The sequence below is a fragment of the Moschus berezovskii genome, chromosome 26 (assembly GCF_049115385.1).
Source record: "Moschus berezovskii isolate FMDL1 chromosome 26, NW_MosBer_1.0, whole genome shotgun sequence".
NCBI lineage: Eukaryota > Metazoa > Chordata > Mammalia > Artiodactyla > Moschidae > Moschus > Moschus berezovskii.
In genome coordinates this window covers 6,180,551-6,203,345 of record NC_142485.1, presented here as the reverse complement: position 1 = coordinate 6,203,345, position 22,795 = coordinate 6,180,551, and the positions used below count along the sequence as shown (strand labels likewise).

General features: G+C 44.9%; 1 protein-coding gene across 3 annotated transcripts in view; it reads right to left on the bottom strand.

The window, feature by feature from the left end:
* LRRC3B (leucine rich repeat containing 3B) overlaps positions 1-22,795 on the bottom strand; it is a 91,310-nt gene that overhangs the window by 3,253 nt on the left and 65,262 nt on the right. The gene's annotated exons all lie outside the window — the stretch shown is intronic.

Sequence of the window (22,795 nt, the reverse complement as noted above, 5' to 3'; positions counted from 1 at the left end):
TAATTAGCAGCCAAAGAAATGCAACTGCAAAATGAGCTATGAATGTTTTTCTTCTATCAATATAATTTTTAAAAATACCATCTGGCAATGGCAAGCCACTCCAGTACTCTTGCCTGGAAAATCCCATGGACAGAGGAGCCTGGTGGGCTGCAGTCCATGGGGTCGCTACGAGTCAGATATGACTGAGCAACTTCACTTTCACTTTTCACTTTCACACATTGGAGAAGGAGATGGCAACCCACTCCAGTGTTCTTGCCTGGAGAATCCCAGGGATGGGAGAGCCTGGTGGGCTGCCGTTTATGAGGTCACACAGAGTTGGACACGACTGAAGTGACTTAGCAGCATCAACAGCAGCAGTATGCTTATAAGAACAGGATAATACGGCATCCTCATTAACACATATTTTGAGAATATGTTTTGGAAAGAAATTTGGCAATATCTATTGAGAACATTAAATTTTACATATATATGTGTGTGTGTGTATATATATATATATATATATATATCTTTTGACACTGTAATTTTCTTTCAAGTAATCTATTCTAGAGAAATGTTCTAAAATAAAACAAAAATGTAATGCTCCCCCCCAAAAGAAATACTAGCCTCTAAGTCTTCCTCAATACCTTATTCTTTTCTTTCCAATTGTGTGTGTGTGTATATATATATAAAATCATTTATATATATAAAATCATATTTATGTGATTTGTCCCTCAGTCATGTCCAACTCTTTGTGACACTATGGACTATAGCCCACCAGGCTGCTCTGTCCATGGGATTATTCCAGCAAGAATACTGGACTGAGTTGCCATTTCCTTCTCCAGGGGATCTTCCTGATCCAGGGTTTGAACCTATGTCTCCTGCACTGGCAGGCAGATTCTTTACTGCTGAGCTACTGGGGAAGCATTATATATATATAATAGATATTATATATATAATGTATGTATATATCCCCTGGAGAAGGGAAAGGCTACCCACTCCAGTATTCTGGCCTAGAGAATTCTGTGGACTGTATAGTCCATGGGATCGCAAAGAGTCAGACATGACTGAGTGCCTTTCACCTTTCACACATATATATATCTTTTATATACACTTATATAAAATATATGTATATATCTTGTATATCTATCTATCTATATATATATTTCCTGTTGAGCTGTTGTTGGAAAAAGGCCTAAGAAATTGCAAAGCTTTAGTGATATGAGCAAGATTATGAACTTACCCCAAAATAGAGATGCGAATATAAGTTTACACTTGAAACCGCTAGCTCGTGTAAAGAGAACAGGCATTCTCGCAGACTGGGGAAGTGGCTCTCAGACAGACTCTGTGCCTTGCCAACGGTCACAGAGCTCAATCAAGCCAAAGCCTTTGTTCTGACTGGTCAATCTCACAATTCTTCTCGCTACCCCTACAGCTGTTTCCCGATTCCATCTGCTCCATGGGGACAGACAAAGTCCAGGGACTGCTGCGGCTTCTGATGCTGTTATGTTGCGACACAGTGCCACACGGAGGACCCCATGAGCCCCAGGGAGGGGGCTCCCTGCCCTGGGAACCCATGCCTGCCTTCAGAGGATTCTCTCTCAGGATCTAAGGAACCAGGAAAAGGTTCATCCCTCTTACAGCCGTGAGCAACAAAAGACTCTGCAATCTTGTCTTTTCTAAAGATCCCAGATGGATAAATAGAGAGGGAAATGACTCCAAATGTTACCAAACTCACAGAAAAGAAGATTAATGTGAGCTGAAAACATAACGAACTGGGTTGTTCATCACGGAAAAAAATCAGATTAGCAACAGCAGAATGAAATGAATGTGCTTTTGGAATCTTGAGTCCCTCAGATGCCAGAGAGGCTGCAGCTGAACCCCGAGGCTGACTAAGCCATCCGTCAACAGCTCGTTTCATCTGCAGCGTAGGTTCCCCTCCCTCCCGTGTTTTCCTTCCTGCAAACCTTCATTGTGGGGCTTTGGGGGACTGTAGTAATTGCCTAGATGGGGGAGAAAAGACACAAAGGAAAGGTACTGGAGGCTACATCGGAGAAGGAGGGTGGCAGAGGCCAAGGTCCAGGTTGCTGGGAGGAGGCAGGAGATGGACAGATGAGTGTGACTGGAGAAACGAGAGCTTCCTGTCATCAAGCAAGTTCCACCAACTGAGTATGTGCCAGCTCCACCCGCCTAAATCCTGTGAGCCCGTACAAAGCCGCCTCTGGAGGACACACATCTCTCCAGAGACGGAGTCCATCTGGAGAAAAGTATTCTCTAATTTAGACTGGACTTCCCAGGTGGCAGTAAAGAACCTGCTTGCCAAGGCAGGAGACTCGGGTTTGATCCCCGGGTCGGGAAGATCTCCTGGAGAAGGAAACAGCAACCCACTCCATTATTCTTGCCTGGGCTACAGTCCATGCGGCTGCAAAAGAGTCAGACACGACTTTGGTGGCTAAACAACAACAGTTTGGACTGTAAGCCCTGTGAGGGCAGGGACTTGTTTCCGCCTCATGTAGAAATAATAGCAAACAATTACGAGGAGTTGGTGATGGACAGGGAGGCCTGGCGTGCTGTGATTCATGGGGTCGCAAAGAGTCGGTCACGACTGAGCGACTGAACTGAACTGAACTGAACGGGGTAAACAGTGCACTGAGTTTGTATTTCAGCTTTCATCCTTATGATCGTTGTGCCCGTGGGCAAGGTATTAACCTCTCTACACTTCACTCCGCTTCTCCTCATATAGAGATTATAAAAGCATCTGAGGGCAGTGCTGACACGGGAACTGTATTAGATAATCCACGCCAAGCATTTAGCACAATGCATAGCAGGTACCAAGTGCTCAACACTTGTTAGCTATAGTTATTATTATTATTATTCCAGAAGCATTTCCAGCTCCTAGCTACATAAATATCTATCATCGTATGAATGAATCAATGAAATATTCAGCAATCTAGCTGTGCTTTTTCATCCCTATGGTGATTATTTTCTTTATTTTGACACATAAGCGTCAGCTCGTCAAATGTCTGTTGGTTTTACATGTCAAAACAGTAGCCTCTGGCAAAATCACAAGTGTAGACTCCTACTTGAAGAATGGAACTTTTTCTCAGCACACATCTCTAGACTGTTTCTCCAGAATGGTCAGTCCAATGGTCACAGACAAGAGATGGTTAGGAAGCATCTTCTCAACATCAGAGTGCAACTTGTTTTGAGATGAAATCCTTCATGCCCTAAATGGTCCACCCATACAGAGGAGGAAATGCCTGCTGGGAGTATAAATCCTGCATATTCCTTGCACTCAAAGAGGCTGGACTCAAAACTATTTCATTTTCTCTCTGTGATCCACAAAAAGGGGATGGCATCTTCTGGGGCTGGCTACATCGCTGTGTTGCTGCAACAGCCTCTAGAGCCTTCACCCTCACCCAGGACTTTGAAGTGACAAAAGACGCAGCGTGTAGAGACGTCCAAAGACATCGCATCAAGGTTACCTCCAGCAGGGAGGACAGAAGAGCTGTCTCTCTGCTCTGTTGCGCTGATTGACTGTTTTCCAAAGGGATTATCAGCTTGGCATCGCCTGCAAGTACCGGTTAGATAAACAGCGATTCCCAGGAAGGGAAGCTGTGGGGAGATGTGTCTCTCAGAGTAAAAACTAGGCATTCTGCAGACACCAGTGCTTCTCCAGCAGAGGGCGGAGCTAAGGAAGTGCCCAAATGCACTCTTGTTCTGACCCCGTCAGGTCTAACCACAAACCCAGAATAACAAACAAGCCATCCTTCTGTCGGGGTGAGTTGGGGGAAGCCTCCTTGCTAACTTCAGAATGAGTGAGTGGAACATGAAGGAGCCCTGGTGTCACCTTGGTGACATGACAGGGGCACAGCCGCCCTCCGCCTGCCCTCTTGGGGAGGAAGACGACCCAGCAAGGGGACAGCCCAAATGAAGCAGCAGCTCTTCTGCCTCCTAAATTCCCCTTCTCATTCCTCAACTCATTACTTCTGCCCTATCCTCACCCCCTCATTCCCTTCCAACGTGTCTGGGGCCACGAGGAAGCTGCGGGATTTCTGGGTTTGCTGTCAGGTCTGAGCTGCGCCCCCAGAGAGGACCATTTGACCCCCAGACCCAAGCCTTGCTCCCATGTCCCTGTCACACAAGTTTCCTTTTCTCCCCTTTGGTCGCACCTCTCGGCATGCAGAGCTCCCCTGACCAGGGATCGAACTTGTGTCCCCTGCAGTGGAACTGCAGTCTTAACCACCGTTCAGTCAGGGAAGTCCCCTGTCACACAAGTTTTAGAGCTACAGTAATTAATGCTGGGATCGGGTGGCAATCCTCAATACTGTTTCCAGAAAGAAAAAAGAAAAAATGTACTTAGTAGACTACCAAGTGAGAAGGCAGTTCTTTCAGTGGCTGATTAAAAACTCTGTCTTGCATGGAAGCAACCTAAATGTCCATCAACAGAAGAACAGATGAAGATATGATACATACATAAAATGGAATATTAGTGTTTCTAGTGTCAGCTGCTCAGTCATGTCCAGCTCTTTGACCCTCTGGACTGCAGCCCACCAGGCTCCTCTGTCCATGGGATTTTCTTGGCAAGGATACTGGAGTGGTTTACCATTTCCTTCTCCAAGGGATCTTCCCAACCCAGGGGTTGAACCTGGGGCTTCTGCATTGCAGGTGGATTCTTCAGTGACTGAGCCACAAGGGAAGCCCCCATAATGGAATACTACCCAGCCATTAAAAAGAATGAAACACTGCCGCTTGCAGCAACATGGAGGGACTTAAAGACGGACATCCTGAGTGAAGTTAAGTCAGACAGAGAAGGAGACAGCCCTTATGTGTGGAATCTGAAAAGAAATGATACAGATGAACTTACTTACCAAGCAGAAACAGACTCACAGACTTAGAGAACAAACTTATGGCTCCTGGGGGAAAGGGATAATTACAGAGTTTGGGATGGAGGGTACACACTGCTAAATTTAAGATGGATAACCAACAAGGACCACTGTATAGCACAGGGAACTCTGTTCAATGTTATGTGGCAGCCTGGATGGGAGGGGAGTTTGGAGAGGAATGGATACATGTGTATGTGTGGTTGAGTCCCTTCACTGTTCATCTGGAGCTATCATAATATTGTTAATTGGCTGTACCCCAGTATGGCAGCCTGGACGGGAGGGGAGTTTGGGGGAGAATGGATACACGTCTATATATGGCAGAGTCTCTTTGCTGTTCACCTGGAACTAACATAAAAATCTAAAACAAAACCCAAAAAAACAGGGGACGGTATAACCTAGACATTACCAGTTTACTTTTGCTTTTCTTTAACTCTCTGAAGAGCCCCAACTTAGACAAAAATACAGCTCTGCTTCAGTATAACTTAATTATCTAAGTTTAGATACTATCACTTATTAGTGACCTTGGTCAAACCTTTCTGTGCATTTAAATTCTTTGTCTAAAAATCTGGCATAACAGGGGAATTCTCTGGTGGTCCAGTGGTTAGGAAATTACATACTGATTTCTTTATTTGCTCAAGTTTTCTGTCAACTAAGTTGCTGCTCAGTCTAATGCCCAATCACATGTCTGATGTACATTATTATGTGTGGATCCTCGGTAAGTGGTTGGGCTTTTGCGTACTTTACTGTATAGTTCTGTATAGAATACATTCGTGTAGGATTTTTATTTCAAGCCCAGAATGTCAGGAAGCAAGTGAAAAAGCACTGGTGATGCAGCTGGTACAGTGTACTTTACACGGTACTGTCCTGTAAGATTGGAAATGTTTCCTTATTTTTTTGTATTTTTTATGTATTATTTGTGCAAAAAGTATTATAAGACCTTTGCAGAATAGTACTATGTAGTTGATTGCGTTAGTCGGGTATCTAGGCTAACTTTGATGGACATGTGAACAAACTGGACTTATGAACATACTCTTGGAAAGGAACTCGTTCATTCGCAAGGGACTTACTGTATATCCTGGACCCTCTGTTTCCTTTCCAGAGCCTTCCTTGGAGCTAATAAGAGGCTGTGTCTCTTGGGCTATAGTCCTCACTAAGGTCCTGGAACAAAACTTATTTGGAAACTTTTAGATTATTATTATTTTTTTTCAGTCAGCACTAGTAAATAAACGACACATTTTTTTTTTTTCTTTTGATCCCAGCATCTCTCTCTGGGTGCTAAATAAAGACTAAAGATAAGATTATGTCTTCCCTGACATCTGTATTTATTATTCATCATGCTGCAAGGCTATAGGAAGGCTGAGTGGGAACACATCTGTCTCAGTTCCTTTCTGCTTCTCTGTTATTATTATTCCCCACTAAGTGCCTAAGGCATTTACAACAGTGAGAGCTTTGCAAACTCTTAACACAATCTACATAAATGTAGGCTCTCAAAGATACTCCAAGGTCCAGAGGCAACTTGAAAACTGTTTTTAGAAAGCATTATCCTTGCTGAATTCAGTTGCATTTCTGAGTGGGATGGATGACTCTTACCACTAAAAAAAAAAAAAAAAAAAAACTTATCATAATCAATGACTTAGTGGGGAAAGTACAGGATTCAGATCTAAAATCAAGGAAATGAAAACACTGATTTAAATAGACACACGTACCTCAATGTTCACAGCCGCGTTATTTACAATAGCCAAGATATGGAAACAGCGTAAATGTCCATTAACACTTGGATAAAGACGGATAAAGAAAATGTGGCATATGGAAAGATGATGAAACACTATCAGCCATAAAAAAAAAAAATTGAAATCTTGCTTTTTCCAACAACATAGGTGGACCTGGAAGAGATTATGCTAGTGAAGTAAGTCAGAGAAAGACAAATACTGTATATTTTCACCTATATGTGGAATCCAAAAGATGTAGAAACAAGCAAATGGGTACAATAGAACAGAAACAGTGTCAAGATACAGAAGACAAACTGCTTCAACCAAGGGGAGACGGGTGGAAGAAGAGAAAAATAGGGAGAGAGGATTGAGAGGCAACAAACTACTAAGTTAAGAAAACAAGGTACAGGATGAACTGTTCAGCCCAGCGAATACAGCCAATGTCTTATAACTTCAAATGGAATATAGTCTATAAAAGTATAGAATCATTGCAATGTACACCTGAAACTAATATAATACTGCAAATCAACTAAATGCAACTATAAGTGATGATGGAAGTTAACTAGACTTATGGTAGCAAATTTTTTTGCAATATATACAAATGTTGAATCAATGTTGCATACTTGAAACTAATATACCATTATATATAATTACATTTAATAAAAGCTGTCAAATAAACATTAAGTGAAAATGTACATATATGATCCCCTCTATGTAAAACAAAAGAGAACAATCTACACACAAACACACACACACACTTGTGTAATTAAAACGTTATGGAAGAACATATAAAAAATGGGTAATAGTCTTATCTTCAGAGTGTGGTTCTAGAGCAGATGGTTTGGAGAATTTTGACTTTTTATCTTATACTCTTCTCTACTATTACAATTTTTGCCATGAGCACAATCATGGTATTAACTGGGTAAGAAAAAAAGGGGTTGGTCTGTCGGTACTGACTGATAAGCTATTTTCTGTTAGGAGTTACAGAAAGTACAAATGTATGCAAGAGATGATGTCTCCTCTGACCAGCTGAGTCACCCTTAAAAGCCGCTTAAACTTTCTGAGTCTTAGATAAGGGTGCAGCACGCCATACGCCTGAGGTTAGATAAAACCAGGGCCAGCTCTCAGTCTGGGTACCAGCTGGGGGAGCTTGGGAAAACAAAGTGACTGTTTGGAGTCTAAGGTTTCTCAGCTATAAATAAGAATAACACCTATCTCACAGGTTTCATGTATGGTTGTAATTATGCCACTTTCATAGCAGATGCCTGACAAAACGTTACTGACCCTGAACACACCTGCAAAGGCATCAGTCAAGTTCAGATTTCCCAAGGGTTCTGTGGAATACTGTCTGTAAGCTGCAGTCACGTAAGTCTGAGAAACGCCCTCTTTGACAGTTATAATGGTCATCAGCCTAGTTAAGGTTCTGAGAAATGACAGCAAAGGAACCTATTAACTCAGAATTTTCCAAACATACTTGGTCCCCCTGCCAAAGGCCTCCAGTGCCCTGTAATTTTTATAACCATCCACAGAATATGATAATTGGCAAATTCAGATCTAACTAAAGAACATTTAATATTATCTCTACTATTTCTCCTCTTACTTCATGCAAATATTCTGAAGGAATACGAGGTCACATGTTTTGCAAATGAGAATTCAATTTGCCACTTGATCCTTCTCAGGCCAAATAATATTACCATACAGAAACAATCACCACCAACTATTAATAACATTCATTGCAGGTAGAGATGAAAAAAAATGACTAATCTATAGCTAGCACAAAGGATCATCTTGTTTAATGAAAGAAATATCTTGATTAAAACTTACATGCCCATAAATAAATTGCAACAAATGGAATATTACTATGTTTCAATTTCAGGCTCTCATCCTGCCTCAGGCACCACTTTTATTTTTAATAACATGATCCTTAAGGGCTTTGAAAACCTTCCGCATGTGTGCTCAGTTGTGTCTGACTCTACGTGACCTCATGGCCTGTCTGGCTCCTCTGTCCGTGAGATTGAAGAGGTAAGAATACTGGAGTGGGTTGACATTTCCTTCTCCAGGAGAGATTCCCAATGCAAGGATGGAACCTGCATCTCCTGTGTTGGCAGGCAGGTTATTTACCACTAGTGTCAGCTGGGAAGACCCTTGCAAACCTTACAGAGTGGTAACTCAAAGAGAAGGCTTTGGAGTTAGCCATATCTAGCTTCTAACTTTGACATTCAATCACTGCGTGCGTGCATAGTCACTTTCGTCGTGTCTGACTCTGTGTGACCCTATTGGCTGTAGCCTGCTAGGCTCCTCTGTCCATGGGATTCTCCAGGTAAGGATACTGGAGCGGCAAATAGTTATTAAACATACACAGTTACAACTCTTATTAATCCATATCTCAACAGGATTAGATTTTAAGAAATGTGAATATGAGAAATAGAATAGACTATGGTTTTAAGAAAAATTGTTATAAATGGTACATTACATTTGCCTTCTCAAAATTTATATCCTCTTTCTCATGCAACTTACTGACATAAACTGACAACTTTATGCATATTTCCACTGGAAGCTGTAATTAAACTGGAACTTTTTAAATTAGGGAAACTGAATTTTCAGGGTAATTTCTTATGATTGCATCAAATTCTTGGGAAGATGTATTTTTATTATTTAAAATGAATAAATCTTAACTCCTGGGGAAAAAAAAGTGGCCTTAGGATTTGCTTTGATTGCAGATGAAGCAGAAGTTGTATTTTGCCTGTTCTAAGCCTTGGCCTTTTCAAGAGTCGGCACTTGCTCTTGCCTTTGCTCTTGGAATCTCCCCAGCCACCAAGGCCAGCATGCTGGGTAGTGAGTGATCCCGTGAAGGGAAGGCCCACTGTCCCAGCCTAGACCCAGCCACACTCCTGACATGTTGGAAACCCAAACCAGAGCATCAGAGCCAGCTACCGGATCCGTGGGTTTTGGACTCATGGACTCATGAGTGAGCCCACCTTAGACCAAAGGACAACTCAGGTACTCATGAACTTGTACGCAAATGCCACCAGGTTTGGGGACACTATTATCTCAAAAAAGCTACCTGATACACATGACCATTTAGCAGTTTAAAAACTTAATATATTTATGTTAATTATCACAAGGCCCAATTGACATTTAACAGATTCATACCAACAGCTATTAGAAAAAAATGCTTCTTAAAGTCTAATAGAAACCTCATTCAAGAAGGTTGTAATGGCTCAATGCTGAAGGGCATTAGCAGTTACATTATCAGTAGAAACCAAATCATTTAACTCTATCTACTGACCATGAGCAGAGAAGGCAATGGCACCCCACTGCAGTACTCTTGCCTGGAAAATCCCATGGACGGAGGAGCCTGGTGGGCTGCAGTCCATGGGGTCGCTAAGAGTCAGACATGACTGAGAGACTTCACTTTCACTTTTCACTTGCATGCATTGGAGAAGGAAATGGCAACCCGCTCTAGTGTTCTTGTCTGGAGAATCCCAGGGACGGGGGAGCCTGGTGGGCTGCCGTCTATGGGGTCGCACAGAGTTGGACACGACTGAAGCGACTTAGCAGCAGCAGCAGCAGCACCTGACCATGAGCATCAATAATGTTCCAAACTGCTATAGCATCCCCAAAGTAGCTCAGGAAAGCCAATACACAGATGAAAGACATTCATTCAAGACCAAGATCAAATCTGGATATTACATTTTAAATACTGTTTGCTCCCATATCCCTGGTGCCTATGGCTCAGCGCCCAGAGTGGGGTCAGAGCTCCGTCTGTGTAGCCAGGAGCAGGGGCTCGGGGCTCAGACTATGTCTGACATGGAGTCCCAGCTCCATCCACGACCTCAATTTGCCTCAGTGTCCTCCTGCATAAACAAAGATCACGGCAGTAGCTATGCTTCTTCTATTTGTGGGTGCATGCTAAGTCGCTTCAGTCATGTCCCACTCTTTATGACCCCATGGACTGTAGTCCGCCAGGATCCTCTGTCCATGGGATTCTCCAGGCAAGAAGACTGGAGTGGGTTATCAGGCCCTTCTCCAGAGGACCTTCCCAACCCAGGGGTCAAACCCGGGTCTCCTGCTTTGGTAGGCAAATTTTTTTTACCACTGAGCCACCTCTTCTATTTGTGCTGAGGATTAAAGGAGATCATTTAGGTGACGCACTTGAAACAGTATGTGACACTAAGTCAGTAAATGTTAGTTATTCCTGTTTGTTGAGTGGTTTCTGCTTGACACACACTGTTGGAAATAGGGCTTCAGAAGTCATCATGTAAAAAGAGACAAATATCAGAGGGAAAACTACAGGGAAAGCCAAGTTTCTAGAGATTCAATGAAGAATGTTTTTTTGAGTGTTCCTTGTACTACTTTTATTTTTGAAACTTTTTAAAAGTTTGAAATTATTTCCAAGTAAGTTTTGAAAAACTTAAAAAATATAGATTTAGAGTGTCACATACAGAAAGGAAGCTCACCCTGTATGCATACCATTGGCTGAATTTTTCACTTTATCAATAGTTTCCCATGTTATCACATAATCTTTTAATTTATCATTTTTATTTTTTTAATAATTCTATTGTGGTAAAAGTCACACAATACAAAACATACCATTTTAACTGTATTTAACCATACAGTTCAGTGGCAGTAGGTACATTCACATTGTTGTGCAATTCTCACCATTATCCGTTTCCTGAATTTTTCACCTTCCTAAACTGAAACTCTGTCCTCATTAAACAGCAACTTGCCACCCAGTCCCTGGAATCTACCAGTGTACTTTCTGACTCTGAATGTGACTCTTCTAGGTACCTCGCATAAGTGGAATCAGATAGTATTTGTCTGTACCTAATGTATATTGGAATGCAGTTTTAAGCTAACTGAATCTATGTACTACAAACAGATTGTGCCTTGTTTTTTTGCCCTGGTGCCATGCAGTCGGTTCTCATTAGTTAACTATTTTATACACAGGCGTGTATATATGTCAATCCAATCTCAGTGAAGAATTTAAAGGTCATGCCTTAGCAACTGTGATGAAACAGAACTGAAATAAACAGTATTTTGTTAATTCAGGCGCTATGGCCAGCATGCAGCTACTCTGAGGTGCTCACCTGTTGTTTTGTCTGCAAAAGGTGTCCATCAAATGAAACCTGCTCTCCACTGTAGACACCTAAGGGTAGAACCCTGAGGAATGGCTTTCTCCAATTTCATTTTGGCCACTCACCCACCAGCATGCCTGCCCAGACCTGTGACTTCACAGAAAGTGTCACCAAGTAATCCAGGCTGGTAACCCGAGGCTGACATCTGGACCCTGATTCACTTGCATTCAAATTATCCTTCCTTCTAGAATCTCACAATTTTTTCCTTTCCAGAATGCCTGTGTGACAAACCAAGTAGAACTGCTACCCCTCCAACCTGCTAGCAGAAAACAAGCAGTGGATAAATTATCCTGAACCCTCATGTGATTTGCCTTCAATTTCAGACTGAACCTTCATTCCACTAAGGACCCTAACATACACTGTCAAATTTCATCTTCTCGGTGTCCACATGGGGGATCTTGTAAGATCAAACTTTTTTATCTCACTGATTTTATCCTGTGATACATGTTTTTCAAAAAGCTATGTCCTCTACTGTATAGCACAGGGAACACTGCTCAATACACTGTAATAACCTATATGGGAAAGGTATCTAAAAAAGGATGGATACATGTGTATGAATAATAGCTGAATCACTTTGCTGTGCATCTGAAACTGACATAGCGTTGTAAGTGATACGACACTCTAATTTAAAAAAAATAAATAAATATGCTAGCATGCTAATATGCAGTAATTAAGTATGCTAATAAACAAATATGCTAATATACATAAAAAAAAAAAAAACTTAAGTCTTCCTTAGAGAAGAAGATGGAAAAGCAAGCAATATCTGCAGAATTGTAGAGTCACACAGAGAGCTTGCTTGGATACTATTGATGACAATTTGATTCAAGCCAAAGGATCCTCAGACAGGCAGTCTCCTGTTCATGACATTAGGCCCTTGGGTGAACGAGGCCGTGCTTTTAGATTAACGGCTTGGGTCCAGCCTAGAGCTGTTCTCACCTCTTCCTGTTCTCCACCCAAGTCCTTTATCTTCTCAGTGAAACATAGGCTTCTTCCCCTGAAACTTCCTTTTACGTAAGGAAACTCAACAAAACAAAAAAAGGAAATCAGAACTGAGGTTTCCATACTACGTAGTTCACTGCAGGTCCATAGGGAACTGTGGGGCCCTGTGTTGGCTTGACTTTCCTCTGGGAATCACCCGGAAAAATTAACAGCTATCCAGGGACTTAGCTTTTGTCAACAACCAACCAAATAAAACTTTCCAAACTCACTTAATTGTCTGCAGGATGCAGTAAGACTTCCTCAACGCCTTGCTCAGTCGTAAGATGCCTGTTGAAATAAAACCGAATGTGTATTCTCCATGCCAACATGTACTCTATCTCGGGGAATAAACCAGCCAGGTAAGATAAGCAAGAAAGGTAAGAATCGGTCCAGGTGAAGATAAGAAAGTCAGGCAGAGGAGAGAGCCACTCCCAGAAAAAGATAACAAATCCCCATTTCTGTCTCCTCTGAAGGCTTGCACAGTTTTCAAAACATAAATCATCAGAATATTAAGAAGCAGTCACCGGCTCGACTGCCCACTGGACAGTTTCAGAAGCTGGGACCAAATTGTTGCCCTTGTTCCGTCGCTCAGTGGTGTGCGACTCTTTGTGACCCCATGGACTGCACCACACCAGACCCCTCTGTCCTTCACCATCTCCCCGACTTTGCTCAAACTCGTGTCCGTTGAGTTGATGACGCTTCTAACCATCTCATCCTCTGCTGCCCCTTTCACCTGTGACCAAATTGCCTACGTATTAAAGCAAGTCTTATACACAGTCAGCTCCAGTAACGACTGGTCAGAAGGTGTGTCGCTTTTACGCAACCTTGGCGTTTTGCTTTGTCTCAGGATGTGAGAACGGGAGAAAGGTGAGTCTGGGCTGGCCTCCCTGACGTAGTGACACTTGATTTAAGTATGAGGACATCACTCTCCCTGCTGCTTCCCCGTGACCCCGCATCCCACGCCCTTCTCTCCACCTCAGCAGTTGCTAAAGTAACAGGTAGGAGGCGTGGACAGGGTGGTCGTGAGCAGCCCCAGGGTTGACTCGGGGTCAGGGACCCAGGAGGTGCTCAGGACCTGCTTGCTCAATGAAGGGCTGAATGGCTAAAAACAAAGCAGATGTTTCTCAAGAACCAAAGAGCCTGACAGGGTGCAGACGTGCCCCTTCTCTTTCATCGAGATGGTAGCCGAGAAACCAAGGAAGAGACAGCACCACTAATGGTAACCTGCTTCTCACGCAGTCAGGGCCCAAATCAACGCAGGTAGCCTTTCACATTGAGGAAATGAAGAAGGCAGCATCCAGTTCAAGAAAAACAGCATCTAGCAGGATCAGTAGGCTGACGCCCTGGCATGCTAGGTGGGCTCACTGTGTTTAACACGCCGAGATGGGTCCAGTCTCTCAGATGTTGTGTCATCAAGCCAGTGACATTGGCCTGACCTGTGAATTTCAGAAACACATAGGCAAAACGTGAAGGTAAAATACTTACAGGGAACCCACTCCAGTATCCTTGCCTGGAAAATTCCATGGATGAAGGAGCCTGGCAGGCTACAGTCCATGGGGTTGAAAAGAGTTGGACACGACTGAGCAACTTCACTTCATTTTTAGAGGCAGAGAGGGGCCTCTCTGGTGGCTTGGTGGTAAAGAATCCACCTGCCAATGCAGGAAATTTGGGGTCGACCCCTGGGTCAGGAAGATCCCTTGGAGAAGGAAATGGCAACCCACTCCAGTATTCTTGCCTTGGAAATCCCACGAGCAGAGGAGCCTGGCAGGCTACAGTCCAAGAGGTCCCAAAAGAGTCAGACACGACTTGGCGACTAAACAACACTACAAGTGGAAGAGACGGACTGAATCTGTACCAACTGGACTTTTCACTTGAATCGTGCAGCATTTCCCTCCTTGCCTGTCCTCTGTCTCAGCTCATCATCGACCCTTAGGGAGAGGGAGTGTCTATAAGTCTATAAGGCCTCCTGGTGCTTAGCTGCAGGGAGCTCTCTGGAGGTGAGGCCGTCCTGGCAGGACTCCAACACCGAGTTCTCTTCAGTGGAGGAAACAGATGGCACTCATCTCATGATGGGGAAGCCGAGGCCTTGACCACATGAAGAGCTGACTCTTCTATTATCCAGGTAGTAGACTCTTATCTCTTTGGGCATCCAGGTAGGTCTATTCCAATTGATGAACAATTATCTATGATTGGGGCTGTGCTTGCCTTTCTGTAGGCAGAACTAGAAGAGAGTGGTTGAAAGTCTGCTCTAAGCAGGGATGATGGGAGTGGTTTGGAAAAGGTCATTATTCTCTTTCGGTACAGGCAAATATGCCCTGATAAGGCTGGACTTTCCATGTGAACAAAGAAACAGGAAGCACTCTTCCCTCTGTGGCCCTTTATTTACAAGATATGTCTGTGGAAACAACCTAAATGTCCGTTGGTGGAAGAACGGATACAGAATATGTGGTATGTATATACAATGGAATACTAATCGGCCATCATAAAGAACGAAATAAAAAAAAGAATGAAATAATTCCATTTGCAGCAACACGGATGAACCTAGAGATGATCATATTAAGTGAAATAAGTCAGAGAAAGACAATATCATATCATACCACTTATATGTAGACTCTAAAATAGGACACAAAGGAACCTATCTGTGGACCAGAAACAGAATCACGGACACAGAGAACAGACTGGTGGTTGCCAACGGGGAAGGGAGTGGGAGGAGGCATGGAGTGGGAGGTTGGGGTTAGCATGTCAGCTGTTATATACAGAGAACGGATAAACAGCAAGCTCCTGCTATATAGCACAGAGAACTATATTCAATACCCTATGATAAACCATAATGGAAAAGAATAACTGAATCACTTTGCTGTACAGCAGAAATTAACACGTTGGAAATCTCCTATGCTTCAACAACAACAACAAAATAATAATACATTAAATGTATGTCTGTGATCCTCCACAGGGGAGCACATCTGTTATCTGCTGACCTGAGAAGGGTAGTTGCCTGGGTATCTGGCAGTGGACATATTCATAAAGGTCTCTTTTCTCTTAATTGATCATAAAACTTCCATGTTAAGTCGTCCCAGGTGCAAGTGAAGTTCCTGAGACTTTTGCTGAGATGACCAAGGTGGAAGCTTCAGAGAGGCGTGTTTATAATGTCAACAAAGGAAGAGCTCACAGACAGCATTCCCCAAGGCCACTGTGGGGACACCTCCTTGTTTGGAGGCTCTGCCCCGTGGCCACAAGCAAAGCTGCTGCTGCGGAAGGTGGAGGAGCCTCGGGCTAATGTCTGATGAGTCAGACTCTGGATTCTTCCAACCCCTGGGTTCTCTCTCTCTCTTTCATCCGCCTCCTGGGTCCCAGGTCATTTTCACCGCTCACTATCACCCGCACCAGAAGGAAGGTGGAGGAAATGAACGGAGATGAAATTCAAATGAATCAATCCTGCCACTTGTTCGCAGCTCAGCTCGCGAGCGTACAGAGGGGAGGCGGCGGCTGCTCTTCTGTGGGTTCCGATTCTCGGAGCTATTCCTGTGCCCCTTGCTGCCAGGCAATATTGAGGGGGCTGGATGCAAATGAGCTGTGGGATAGAAGCAGAGAGGCGGGGGGAAGCTCACTCTGGCAGCAACTTCTTCAAAGGAAAGGGAAAGGATGTCACACAGAGTAGCCCGAGTTTTATTAAACAAGCTCATGTTTGGACTCATCTCATTCCCTTAGAAGTAGAGGGAAAGGGATGCGAAGACCACATGGAGAGCAATTATAATGCAGAAGATGCACTGATTGTCATAGTAACAAAAAGAAAGTATTCTGCAAAGAGTATGCCGAGGACAGCAAAAACAGACACAAGGAAGAACTGTATGAAAACGTGAAGGAAGAACGAAAGGAAAACAAAACACAGGAGGATCTTTAACCCACCGTCATTCACACAGGTGGGCTGCAGGAGAGGGCGGGCAGCTGGAATGGCCGGGCGTGTCCTATTCACTCTGAGCTCATGTGATGGGAAGGGACTGGACCCTGGTTCCCAGAGTCCTGTCCTGCTCTGGAGTGGACCCTGTGATGTACCACCCACATGGCCCTGCAAGGAAGAGCTTATGTAATAGGAAGGGCTTGTTCCAGATCCTGGGATGCTGACCAGGAGAACCCCTTTCAGGGACTATCTCCAAAGCAGAATCACTTTGCCTCCCAGGAAGAACCTACACCCAATGACTGACCAGGGAAGGGAAGAAAGTCCTGGCCACACTGGGCCATTCTGGGACAGCTCTGAGCTGCCGCGGGGTGGGCTGAGGTCATCTCAAGGCTCTGCATCACAGGGTAACTTCTTCCTCTCGTCAGTCCATCCCATCCCATCCACAAATGCTGATCCCAAGTGTACTCCTTCTTAATAAACCTCTTGTTTGCAGAGTCTCATTCCCAGTCTTCTCCCCTGAAAGCTTGACAAGCAATCATCCTGCCTGTGATGTACAGTTGATCTTTTTTTTTTTCTTTTCTGAGCTAAAGATTCACTCTTGGTTATGATATTGGTATATACAAGAGAAGCTATGGAACACATCCAAGAAGAAACGTAAGCTGAGGAGGTGGGAGATGCAGGAGACAGAAAGGCTGTGCGTGAGCCGAGCGGGACTAGGATAACGAGCTGCTGCGTCGCTCAGTCATGTCCAACTCTGTGCGACCCCACGGACTGCAGCCCACCAGGCTCCTCCATCCATGGGATTTTCCAGGCAAGAGTACTGGAGTGGGGTGCCATTGCCTTCTCCGAGGGTAATGAGACTGGGCTTCAAACTGAACATTAAAAGAAGCAGCGGAAGGGACCCTAAGGAATAGGAAACACCAAGAAGTCACAGGCACATCACTCAGCAAATGTTATGGCGCGCAGATCAGGTCCAAGCTTGCGGGAGGCGGGCAGCAAAGGGGTCCAGAGTGGTGCTCAGCTGGCAAGATATGGCGTGGGGTTCGGATGACTCCTACACCACAGCTGAGTCCACCAGTGGACAAGGGACCATTTGGGGCTGAATCTAAGAACAGGATGCTTTCTACTTGGGGGAGCTTTTGGCAATGCAATCTGAAGAGAATGTTTGCCACCAGATAAAGGTGTCATAACATAGAGAGTGGACTAAATTATCATCGCCACTGAATGGCACCAGACACAGCCTTTAGACCCTATGTCTGAGGGGAATAAAGCAGGAAACAGCTCAGTGAGTGGAGATTCATGAAACCAAGGTCTCCTTGAATTCTACTATAGAAATTGAACTGCAATTAAGATATGGCAAAAAATACGATAGTATGTAGCTTTTTTAAAAAACAAGAAGAATATACACACAAACAAGCACTAATATACACGCAAAAATATATATATATACATATCCACATTGGCTTCCCTTGTGGTTCAGCTGGTAAAGAATCCGCCTGCAATGTGGGAGACTTGGGTTTGATCCCTGGGTTGGGAAGATCCCCTGGAGAAGGGAAAAGCTACCCACTCCAGTATTCTGACCTGGAGAATTCCATGGACTATACAGTCCATGGGGTCACAAAGAGTTGACACGACTGAGTGACTTTCACAAACAAACAAACAATACACACACATATACACATACACACACACACACACATATATAAAGTCTACCACATCTTAATATTAGAAGAAAAAAGCCAGCTGTCTAATTCTTGCAATAAGCAAATACATCTGTGGCATCATTTACTACATCTGATAATCTTATAATCACTCACATTTAAAATGCATAAACACCCCTGGAGGAATTTACAATTGCGAATTGCATCCCCATTTTCCAGGTGAACAAATTGACACCCAGAGATGTTAATTAATCTGCCCAAGGTCACAGAGTTAGTAACTTGCTAAGGTAGGATTTGAACTGGTGTAGAATCCCTGCAGGTCACTTCTTTCTCTCACTCCTCCCCTCTCTCTTAATATGTGGGGTGTGTGTGCATGCGTGTGTGCATGTGCTCTGTCTCCCTCACCACCACAGTGAAGCTGGCCCTGCAAAGAGGAAGTACAGTGATACCACCTACGTCCGTATGAGACCCTCGGGTTTACCAGATGCCTTGGCGGAGGTGTGGCTGTCACTACGGTGCTTCAGAAAATCTTCAGGGCTCCTTGGCGGAGGGGGAGGGCTGCACTTCCCCACCCTCTTTGAAGTTAGCTGTCTCCGTGTGACCACTTTGGCTGATGAATTCTGAGCAGAACTTAGGTGAGTTTTAAGGACCCTTTTAATCTCCTCCCCTATCTTCCCGGGTCTGTAAGTAACTAAGAAAAAGCAGATCCCATCACTAGCACACTGGACACACAGCAGGAACGAGAATTAACCAGGGGTTGAACCCACACTCTTGGCAGTGAAAGCTTGGAGTCCTAACTAACTGGACTGCTAGGCAACTCCCCAGCTTTTGTACTTTGAAGCCACTGAGATCTGGGGATCATTTATTACTGCAGCATCACCAAGCCCATCTTCACCATTCTGAAGGGCTTATCCTCCTTCTACAGACAAAGAAACTAAGGTTCAGAGAGATTTAACGATTTGTCCATGGACACACAGTAGTAAGATGGGAAGTCCTTTGACAAGCAGAGATTGAGGAGAGAGATCGTTTTAGGAAGCAAACACACACACACACACACACACACACACACACACACAGACGAACCCCAGCAAAGTCAAGAAGGCTGGAGGGAACACTGGAGCCACTTCAGTGTATGGGGGGGAATGGATTGATGCCGACAGGGAAAAATCTGGGTTCTGAATTCCACAGGAATATCAAGTTCACTCTGAACTATTAAATGTGTTTACAGAAGGTCAGTAAGAACGCTGGAGCAAAGGACTGGAAATTGTCAGAAAAGAGACACAGAAGTGTAAACAGAGTCACAGTTCATGTCATGCTCAAGGCCAAGCCAGCATCAAGATTCTCCACCACCAAGGCCCAATTTCTGACCTCGGCTGGTCCTTTAAATGCCGTGTAGACTGACGCTCTGACTTGATGCCATGGCAACCAGCTCTACTGACCAGTTCCAAGCAATCTGCTTTCGCCTTTGGCTCCTTGGCCACTATCACAAATTGCAAAGCTTCACAGAGAGGGCTGGAATTTATTTTTTGTTTTTTAATTGAAGGATAATTGCTTTACAGAAATGTGTTGTTTTCTGTTAAACCTCAGCATGAATCAGCCATAGGTATACATGTATCAAAACTTTATTTTTTAAAGGGTGGGAAGAGGGAGGCTTCCAAAGGAATTGTTCATCTATGATCCTACTGAATAACTTAGGCGAACTGTCTAAACTGGCTGATTCACAGAAAAGGGATGAGATGCACCAGCTAGAAGGAGCCTGAGAAAATGCTGAGAGGTTGAAGTCGTGTAGCCAGAGGATCAGACTCCATCAGACTTCACCACGCTGAGAGCCCAAAGAGCCAGCACTGAGGTGCGTCTGGCAAGCTGTCCTGAAGGTAAAAACAGAGGTTTGCTAAGTCACTTCAGTCGTGTCCGACTCTGTGTGACCCCATGGACGGCAGCCCACCAGGCTCCGCCATCCCTGGGATTCTCCAGGCAAGAACACTGGAGTGGGTTGCCATCTCCTTCTCCAACGTGTGAAAGTGAAAAGTGAAAGTGAAGTTGCTCAGTCTTGTCCGACTAGTAGCGACCCCATGGACTGTAGCCCACCAGGCTCCTCTGTCCATGGGATTTTCTAGGCAAGAGTACTAGAGTGGCTTGTCATTGCCTTCTCCGAAAAACAGAGGTTTATTCCTCAGGAATTCTGTTGGCATGTATTTCAGGAAAAGTGAGCATCCCAGTTCTGTAAAATAAGCAAAAAAGTGGAAAAGAAACTGCCTGCCAAACAGAAGATGTGGGTTCAATCCCTGGGTTCGGGAAGATCCCCTGGAGAAGGAAATGGAAACCCACTCCAGTATTCTTGCCTGGGAAGTCCCATGGACAGAGGAGCCTGGTCTGTCCCATGGACAGACTGTAGCCTGGGCTACAGTCCATGGGGTTGCAAAAGAGTCAGACACGACTTAGTGGCTAAACAGCAGCAGAAGCACAAAAAGAATCCTGAGTGATTTCTTAGTCCAGAAGAACTGATGACCACTGGGCTGGACAGGGCGGTAGAAGTGACCAGGAATCTGTCCAATGAGTCCCTTGAACTGTGAGGAGATCTAACCAGTCAATTCGAAAGGAAATCAATCATGAATATTCATTGGAGGGCCTGATGCTGAAGCTCCAAAACTTTGGCCACCTGATGTGAAAAGCCAGTGTTTGCCATGCCTCTACTATAGGTGTGACCTGACCTGCTGTCCCTTTTGTGGATGGGTCAAGGGAAGCCTCATAACCTCATGAATTTCCCTCTCCCAGATCTTGACCTTTCTGAACCTCCTCCTATTCTCCAAAGGGGCAGCTGACTCCTCAGCACACCTTGGAACTCAGCATGACTAGAATATAAAAGATCTCAGAATTGCCTGCCCAGGTTTAACTGATATATATATATATACAGCAGCTGGAATTGTTTTAGTCTGCCATTTTGAATGCATAGAGAAACACAGGGTGCCAGTTAGGTAACCTGAGATCTTGCATCGTTTGGGGTAAACACAAAGGAAGGGTGAAAGAGGAAATAATTGAAACAGAAGGAGGAAAAAGAGTGATCCTTTGATGATGAGGTGCTGTGGGCGGGCCCAGGGGCAACAGCAGTGGAAAGAAGCAGACCCACCCAGGGGGGCCTGTGACTCTCCTGGCAGGAGCGCCCTGAGTCGGGGTGTTGCAGGGGCCCAGGGAGCAAACAACGCCCTCCAGGCTGGGGACGGTCTTTCTGGAGGCACTCGGCCAAGAAGCGTATTTTCCCATTTCAACAACAGGACTTCCTGGGGGAAAGTAAATAGCTCTTCCCACCAGGAACAGAAGCAAAACGAAATGCAGTCACGCAGGAAACCGGGAGATGAAGCAGCAGCCAAAGACGTCCTCTCCTGCAGGGGACACGCGTGTGTCCTTGGGGCGGGGAGAGGGGCAGTCCGCGAGCGAAAGGGGGCGACGGCCAGACACGGTTAGTGTCCGGAGGGCTCTAAATTCTGGCAGCGCGTGAGAAACGCCACGAGTCTGAGATGTGTGTGTCGGATAAAGGAGTGGCTACACAACTCCCGCCAGTGGGCTTCCCCGGCGGCCCAGGGGCTGGGAATCCGCCTGCCGAGGCAGGGGACTCGGGTTCAGGCCCCGCTCAGGGAACTAAGATCCCACGTGGGAGCCGGTGTGTTGCAACGACTGAAGCCCCAGCGCTCGAGCTGCTGCTGCTCAGCCAGAGGAGCCCCCGCAACGGGAGGCCTGGGCCCTGCGACCAGGCGTGGCTCCCGCTGCCTGCAGCGACGAAAAAGCCCACGCGCAGCAGCGAAGACCCAGCAGGGCAAGAAAACAAAACCCAGCTCTTGCCAAGTCCCGAGTGAGACTTGGTCACTGCAGTCTCATGGCAGGTTAATGGGGTAACTTGGCTATGGTGTAAAATGGGTCTGGTTAAACCCTGCTCAGTCTGGTTAACACCTTGCATGGACCAGGTTATTAAATGAATCATTTTGTTTACATTTTCAGTTCAAGAGCCCGGGCCCACTTCAGAAATACTTCTGTTTATAGCAGGTTCATCAGCCATCTGGTTGTTACTCTGGCACCAGGCAGTGATTGACATTCAAGATAATCTAGTGATGAGAAGGATGACTGTAATTGTGGTGGCTGAGAGCTATGTAGCCCTTCCTTTGGATCAGATGCTCTGTGCACATCGCATCATCCAATCCCACCCTCAGGGCTACCAGAGAGGTGCGAACCACGGTCTTCCCTTTCACAGATGAAAGTCTGAGAGCTCAGAAAAACTCACTTCTGTCCGTGGCACAGACTGACCTAAGTCTGCCCATTCAAAATCTTGGGTCCATCAACATTACGGAATACCATCTCTTGCTGGGTAGAATAATGGCTTAGCTTTATTCTTGCCTATTAGACTGTGAGCAGGGGAGGTTTCACTTGCTACCCGCACGTTCCAGTCATGTGTGCGTGGGTGCTGAGTCACTTCAGTCGTGTCAGACTCTTTGCGACCCTGTGGACTGTAGCCCCCCAGGCTCCTCTGTCCATGGGATTCTCCAGGCAAGAATACTGG